This window comes from Hetaerina americana, unplaced genomic scaffold (assembly GCF_022747635.1).
Source record: "Hetaerina americana unplaced genomic scaffold, ioHetAmer1.1.p SCAF_246, whole genome shotgun sequence".
NCBI lineage: Eukaryota > Metazoa > Arthropoda > Insecta > Odonata > Calopterygidae > Hetaerina > Hetaerina americana.
The window spans coordinates 298,245-305,846 of NW_027286815.1; the positions used below are offsets into that span (position 1 = coordinate 298,245).

The window sequence follows — 7,602 nt, forward strand, 5'->3', positions numbered from 1 at the left end:
TTTCATTCATCCCACTTCCGTCGTCGATTCGGCTTTTTTTAGCTGCTTCCCCTCACATCCTTTCCTCTCCTCCCTAAGCCTTTCCTGCGCATCTCAACTTCTCTACTTCCCCCCTCCATTTCCTCTCCCTTCATCGATAAAACGATTGGGTATCGGAGGGAGAGAAAGAGACTGCTCAAAAAACTCGGATCGTGCAATTTTGACTTAACGGCTACTCTCTCGGAGGAGGAAAGGAAGTTTATAAAAAAGTATCATGCGACCCTTTTCTCTCCCTTTCCCTACTCCTTTCCTTTTGCCTCCCTTCCACGCCTACCACTCAAGAGTCCGTGTAGTTACGACGGCAAAGAAAATGGGAAAACAACTTCCCTCCTTTGACTGTTTTGTAAACAGCAGACCACTTCTTTTTCCTATTCGCCGTTAAATAAAGGCGTCCCGCACAAATGGACCAGGGCAAAATCTAATTATCCAATAAGTCACACCAATAGGTAACGATTCGTGAAAAAAACAGAAATTCAAGAACGGAAAATTGCTTCATACGTCTTCGTTCTCTTTAGATCGTGATGCATTCATGCCCTATGTGATGAACTCTCATCTACGTGTAGAAGACAGAAATGTAATGAGGTGATGATTTTTTTTATAGCTCTTTGGCATTCCTCTTTTATCAGCAGCGAATTATACTTATCTCCAAGTATGCTGCTCACACAGAAAGAATATTTTGACTTAACGCCAACACATATGCAATCACGATTAAAATTCTTAGCCATCGTAACGGTAAATCGAATTCTAATGATGCATAACTGATTTTCCGTCTAGAATCAGTGTGTTCTTTATATGTTGTAAGTGATGTCTGCACAGCTGACCACGTTAATGAGTTGAATATATTTATTATAAAAATAAAAAGACCGTATGAAGTCCGAACGAATATCTTATGGGGATCGAGTTGGTGCGGGGGCTAACGTACTGGCTTCCCACCCAGAGGGCCCGGGTTCAAATGCCGGCGGTTTTGAATATTTTTCAGAGGTATCTCGATCCCTACTTGAGGTGCTTTGTGGAGGGCACTTTGAGTGAGTACACCGTCCGTCGGTTGGGACGTTAAGCTGTGGACCCCTTGGCGCCTTTCGTAAAGAGTAGGCTAATGCCGACGCCGGGTTTCTCTCCACTCTTCATCCTTTCCTGTCCATCCCCTATGGCGCAAATGACCGCAGCTGTCGGTCGCCTCCCCTAAATACCACTACTACTACGAATATCTTACGCGAACAGTAAGAGAGAGAAGGTGAGAACTACCCTTCAGGACCACGTGATTGAAGTAAGAAGGGCTTATAGACTAGTTATAATTAATAAATGTTTAATTCCTTGCTGACTTTGTCTAACTATGGCTGAAACACACGATACATATGAAGTGACTACGGAGAATGGAGTGCGTTTCAACGATAAGAAATTGCTTAAAAGCGTTTCAAAAACAGCAAGAGGGAATGATGACGGGAATAATGCTTTGGAGTCATTTTTTTCAAGTCATTTTTGGTGTATAACAAATACGAGTATATAAAAATAATAACGATACCTAAGGCTTATTGCCTCGTTAAATGATATCATGTTTAAAGCGGTTATAATTCGTACACCAGTAACGAAGCAGCGATATATTATATAGCTGGTAACTTCTAAATATAATGGGCACTGAGATCTTCCTCAGAGATAATCCGTTATGGTGCAAGTAATAACTAATTTATCTTGATGATAAGAACCTAGGAATAAACCAAAAGATTAGTCTATAAAAAAAATTGTAGGGATATTTTGAAAATAAGGAAATGAAGTGTTTTTTTGCGATTACTTCTCGAAAACCTCGATCCCGTCCCACCTTTACGAATGGTACATCCTTGAATTCAACTTGAAGAGCGGAAAGAGGTCTTAAACTTCTCACTGTGGGTAATATCTGGGTTAGATTGTCAGTTTTACGAAAGATTCAGTTAAATGAATGACTCAACCCGCCAGACGTACAAAGGAAACCAACCCTAGCGGGAAGAGGGAAGGAGTCAGGTGGGAGAAACCTAGCGGGAAGAGGGAAGGAGTCAGGTGGGAGAAAAAATGAAAAAAAATAATCATTTCGAACGCGAAGGGAGCGAGGTAGTACTGCGGAGGATGAGGGAGAAACATTTTACACGCTCGGAAGGGCTGTGGAGGAAGCGAAAGAGAGGAAAGTCCGTGGATGACTTTAGGGGAGATGGGAGAAAAAGGGAGTAGCGGGAATTCGTCAGGGTCGCGTGTCGCTCCTTCTATTCGGAAAAAATATAAGAGGACAGATAGCTCACCTCGACAACCACGGACGGATGTTTGACGCGGGGATGACGTGAGGGAGAAGAGGGTGGAATGTTTGATGCATTCGGGTCGGAGGTAGGGACCGAGTCGGGGAGGGAACGAGGGATGGATGGCAAGCCAACAAGCACCCCGAGTCCTTAAATGGGATACTTCGGCGCGAAGAACGTAAAGGCGGCAATGGGGGGGAGCGGGGGAAGCAGGGCATCACCATCCATCCAACCGCCCGCCCTTCCAACGCCTTCCTCCGGAGCCATACTCTCCTCCTTGCCATTTCGCGCCCCGTCTCAATTGGCCCCGCCACCCGCCCCCTTTCCCATCACTCCATTCCCTGCACACAGACGCACACTCCTTCTGCTCCTGCTCGTTCCCCACTCTTCCTGTTGTCACTCCCCCCCCCCCCCCCCCAAACCCTCCTTAATGTTCCTAAAACCCACCGCACGCACATTCTCTACGCCCACCCTCACACCTTTCCGTACTTTCCCCTAAAACTCCGGCGTCGCTTCCGCGAAAACGGCACACCCAGTCCATTTTGGACCCGAGTGCGAGATTGGCACGGCGGTAAGTAGCATCAAACTTCTCCTATCGATTCCAGTAATTTTCTTCCCTTGCCACTTCCTTTTTGCGAGAAAATCATCTTTTTCAAAAACTAAATGCTTGTATACACACCTGCGTGCATGTGCATGTATTTATATATATACGCACACGCACATATGTGTGCATAAACAGGATCCGTACGATAAGTATCGTGACTGGTTCGGGTGAGTTTGTGACGGGTCGGCTCGGTAGAGGGATCCCCCACCACTCTGGCGCACTATAGTTCAGTCGCCTCCGGGCATGTGTTGAGACTTAAGGTGGATTTTTGTGAAGTGTGATTGTTTGTGGTGTCATCGCGCCAGCATGGAACGCACCGTCGAGCAACGCTACGCTGTGAGGTTTGGCGTTAAACTAGGGAAATCCGCGTCGGAGATCATTAAACTCATTAAACAGGCTTGTGGGGATTATGCCTTACGCCGCACAAGAGTTTTTGAGTGGCAAAAAATGTTAAAGGAAGGCCGGGACCTCGTCAAAGACGAGCACCACGTCTGAGGCCCGACAACCGCTCGAACTGATACGCAGGTGGCCAAAGTGAAAAAGGTTTTGGACTCTGATAGGCGTTTAACCATCGCCCTTATCGGTGAGGAAACCGGCCTTTCATTCCGAACCGTCCACACCATTGTAACAGCGGCTCTTACGATGAGGGAAGTGTGCGCGAAGCTGGTGCCGAAAGTCTTGAGCGAGGAAAACAAACTGTCATGGGTGGAAATTTCGCAAAATATTTTGGACTGCTTCCAGGAAGATGAAGATTTTCTTGACAACGTTATTACCTCAAAGGATAGCTCAAAAGGAGCTCAAAGGATATCGGTACGATTCCATCGAGGCGGTTGAAGCGGAGACGACAAAGGCTATCAACAGTATTTCGGAAACCGACTTCCAGCCGGCTTTTGACGAGTGGCATACGCGCCGAACTAAGTGTACGGTACAGGATGAATGTATTTGAAGATTTTTAAGTAATTGTAATGATAACTGCAATGAATTTTGATTGTTGGAACCCAATCCCTATACTGATTGTACGGACCTTGTATACACAGTGTGTGTGTGTGTATATATATATATATATATATATATATATATATATATATATATATATATATATACACATATATTTATAATATATAATTATTATTAGGTAATCTACCAATTAAGGTAGGTTTTAGATGGACACAATCACGAAATAAATATTTTTTTCTCCTAACAAAACACAACCAAACATCCTATTCTACAACATGCCCCTCTTCATCTCGGTATACTTCCTCTCCCCATTCATCCCGTCCAATATCCCAATCCTAATTCTCCCCTTCCCTCGTTTCCCTAACATTCGACCCTCGATTACCGTCTCCCACACGCCATATATATATATATATATATATATATATATATATATATATATATATATATATATATATATATGCGCACACAAAAATACTCATACACCAAGACCCACAAACATACTCATACACCAAGACCCACCAAACAGAGAAAACATATTCATAAGGAAATCTTTAAGGAAAAGAATAAAAATACAAATACAAGACGAACACAAGGTTAGTGGGGTCAGTTGAAGAGTGCGAATTCGATGCCAATTATTTGGGTATATCATTTAAGTGTGCTCCTATCTTTTTCCCTCTTTCTACATCAGTATGCATGTTTGCGTTTGTCTATATAGTTGTATGTGTGTGTATGTACGTATGTATTTACATATTATATATATATATATATATATATATATATATATATATATATATATACATACATACATTTTTATACATACACACACACATGCAACTACATGTGTCCCCTCAATTAGCAATACGTGCCGTGAATCTTTCTTCTTTTCTCTTTCGGGGACAATGCTTACACCTGATATATTTTTAAACTAATATTCCCGATCATTATTCTTCCCCACTCACTACATTCATCCACGTTTCTTTTTATTCATCTTCTTTCATCTTATGCCACCTTCATGCTCCTCCTCCGCCATATCTCACGTAATATTTCATCCCTTAACATTCGCCACGCCACTGTTTCTTCCCGCTAGCCTCCCTCCTTTGTTGGCGCATGCTACTTTCTCTTATTTTTAAACGCTTTAATTCACTTACACCTGGTTCCCACTTTTTTCCCCGCCCCAAACCGCGCACATTATAACTCCATTTTTCCTCCTCCGCCTCCTTTCCTCCCTAAACATCTTCCTTTTGAGCGCGGCCCCCCTCCTTCCGCCAACTCCACGCCCCTGTTTTTATCTCACGCTTCTCCGAAATGCGCCATTCGCCACTCCTTTATGGAGCCGAATCAACCTTTTTGAGAGGCGAAGAGCGATGAAGCTTTTGCTCTGGGGTTTCTGCTAGTTCCGTTTTTCACCGCTCAACCGTGGGCGTGCTATCGCGTTTCGGCTAAAATAAAAGAAAAAAAACCTCACCGTACTCGGCATCTATTTGCAGAAACGGTAACGGTTGCGCCAAAACTTCTTAAAGCCATCGTAATCTCTTAAAGCGATCCAAAATGCCATTAAAACAAAATGTAAAATTTCTTGCTCGGAGTAACAACGCAATGAATTAATATCAGGAGATTTGCAGGAAATTTTATTGCCTGAACTAACCAAGGGAAAACATGACTTTGTGTATTTATCTGTGTATGTATGTATCAAACCTTCGGGTTGATTACTGTGTGTATATGTGTGTGTGTATATATATATATATATATATATATATATATATATATATATATATATATATATATATATATATATATATATATATATATATATATACACACACATATACACACAGTAATCAACCCGAAGGTTTGATACATACATACACAGATAAATACACATATATATATATATATATATATATATATATATATATATGTATGTTATATATATATATATATTGATGTATTTTATAAAAACATGTATATATATATGTAAAAGCATGTTTATATATATATATAAATGCTTTTATATATATATACACACAGTAATCAACCCGAAGGTCAGTTTCGTAGGCGATGGTAAAGTTCACCCAGTACTAAGTCCGACGGTGTGTGAAATTCACAGATCAGAGTACGGGAGCCAGTTCTTTTCCCTGTTCTTTCTGGTTATTATTTCCTATGAAGATATGATTCATGAAAAACCGCACATCTTGGTTGGAGCTGAAGGTGACCAGAGGCGTCACCCGGAATCGAACCCGGGCCCTCCTGTCATTATCGCAGCATTACATTCACCAGACAACAGCATACCTCAATAATGTAATAAGCATCCATTGTGTGTTATAAGTTTGCTTTGTTAAATTAAAAACTATATTATTTTCTACTAAAAAGCCACCAATTCTGGTCAATTTTATCTGGAAAAGGTATTGTATTCGTTGAATAAATAAAAAAATTCAAAAAATCCACCGCTGGGTCAAATTGCTGAGAACACTATCAAAATTAAAAATATTAAATATTACAAAGGAGTAACCCTGCTCATACTTTTTTGTCCCTAATTATTTTGATGACATTGATTGGAGTAAGCCTAACCGGGTGCGATACTGTTTATTTTCCTCAGCCTCGATTCTGGGTGAAAATAATTGAAGCCTGGTGTCCGAACTAACCGAAAGAATCATATGCGTTATGTTTTTGTAAATTAAATAAAAGGAATGCCATCAATGGCTTACAGGTAAAGGTTAATGCGTGTTCGTTTTCTATGCTCGGAAAATAATATGTCGATTCGAAGGTTCTTACTTAAATACGATCGAAACAAAATTGATCATTCACATCTGTTCCGCCGACGATTCTCATTTTGCCTTTGACTCGCCTTAACAGATTTATGTAAATAATTTTGGCTTCTTATGATAATGTTTGGAAATAACATTGCAACATATAAATCGTTTATGGTGATTAAATTTTAAACTCAGCTTCCCATTTGTAAAGATCGAGGTCTTTCAAGGGCTATCTAATTTATTATTTCATAGTCATTTACTGTTTCATGGTCATATTTTATTTGAAGATGGAATATGTAAGAAATTATGTCAAACATTGGCCACCTTTTATTATTGTCCCCAGGCATATCCTGGCATAATTGAACCCAGTTGAGTACATGACAATTCATTGGAATGAAAAGGGGCGAGTTTTAATTAGTGAAAATTCTTTGGGACTAAATTTCCGAAATCATTTACACACACGTAGAAAAGTGAACCAATGCAATTAATGATTTGTTGTTGAAAAATTTCAAACGGATTTTCGACATTCTTGGCCGTGCTTAGTTTCTATATTATGATTCCTTCACCTTCTTAAGCTTCGAAACGGCCGTGATCGTCTAGTGGTTAGGACATTGCGTTGTGGCCACAATAACCCAGGTTCGAATCCTGGTCACGGCAGTGAGTAACACTGAAACGGCATGAAGCATATTTTTTGTCGCAACGAATTTCAATCAGAAACAAATCAGTCCTCATACTTTGTTCATTGAACAATTTATTTAACAAATTGAATTCTCACCTCAATTTCTCTTCTCGACTCGACTCCAGTTCTTCGTAGTTACCCCTTCTCCCTTTCCAAATGGCGAAATGGTCTCCAGTAGCTGTGGGCTCGATATTTTAGTATCAGCTAAGATTTCGCAACGGATGAAACGATCGATAGTTAGGGCGTGCGCCGCGGTGGAAGGAATGAAACGGGTACACTGGTTCTTTTTTCAAGGAGGAAGTCAAGTTTATA

General features: G+C 40.8%; 1 non-coding gene across 1 annotated transcript; it reads left to right on the forward strand.

Moving 5' to 3' along the window:
• The first annotated feature begins 7,196 nt into the window (after positions 1 to 7,196).
• TRNAH-GUG (transfer RNA histidin (anticodon GUG)) lies at positions 7,197 to 7,268 on the forward strand. Its single transcript has one exon. It is a non-coding gene; the product is annotated as a tRNA-His (tRNA).
• The last annotated feature ends 334 nt before the right edge of the window (positions 7,269 to 7,602 follow it).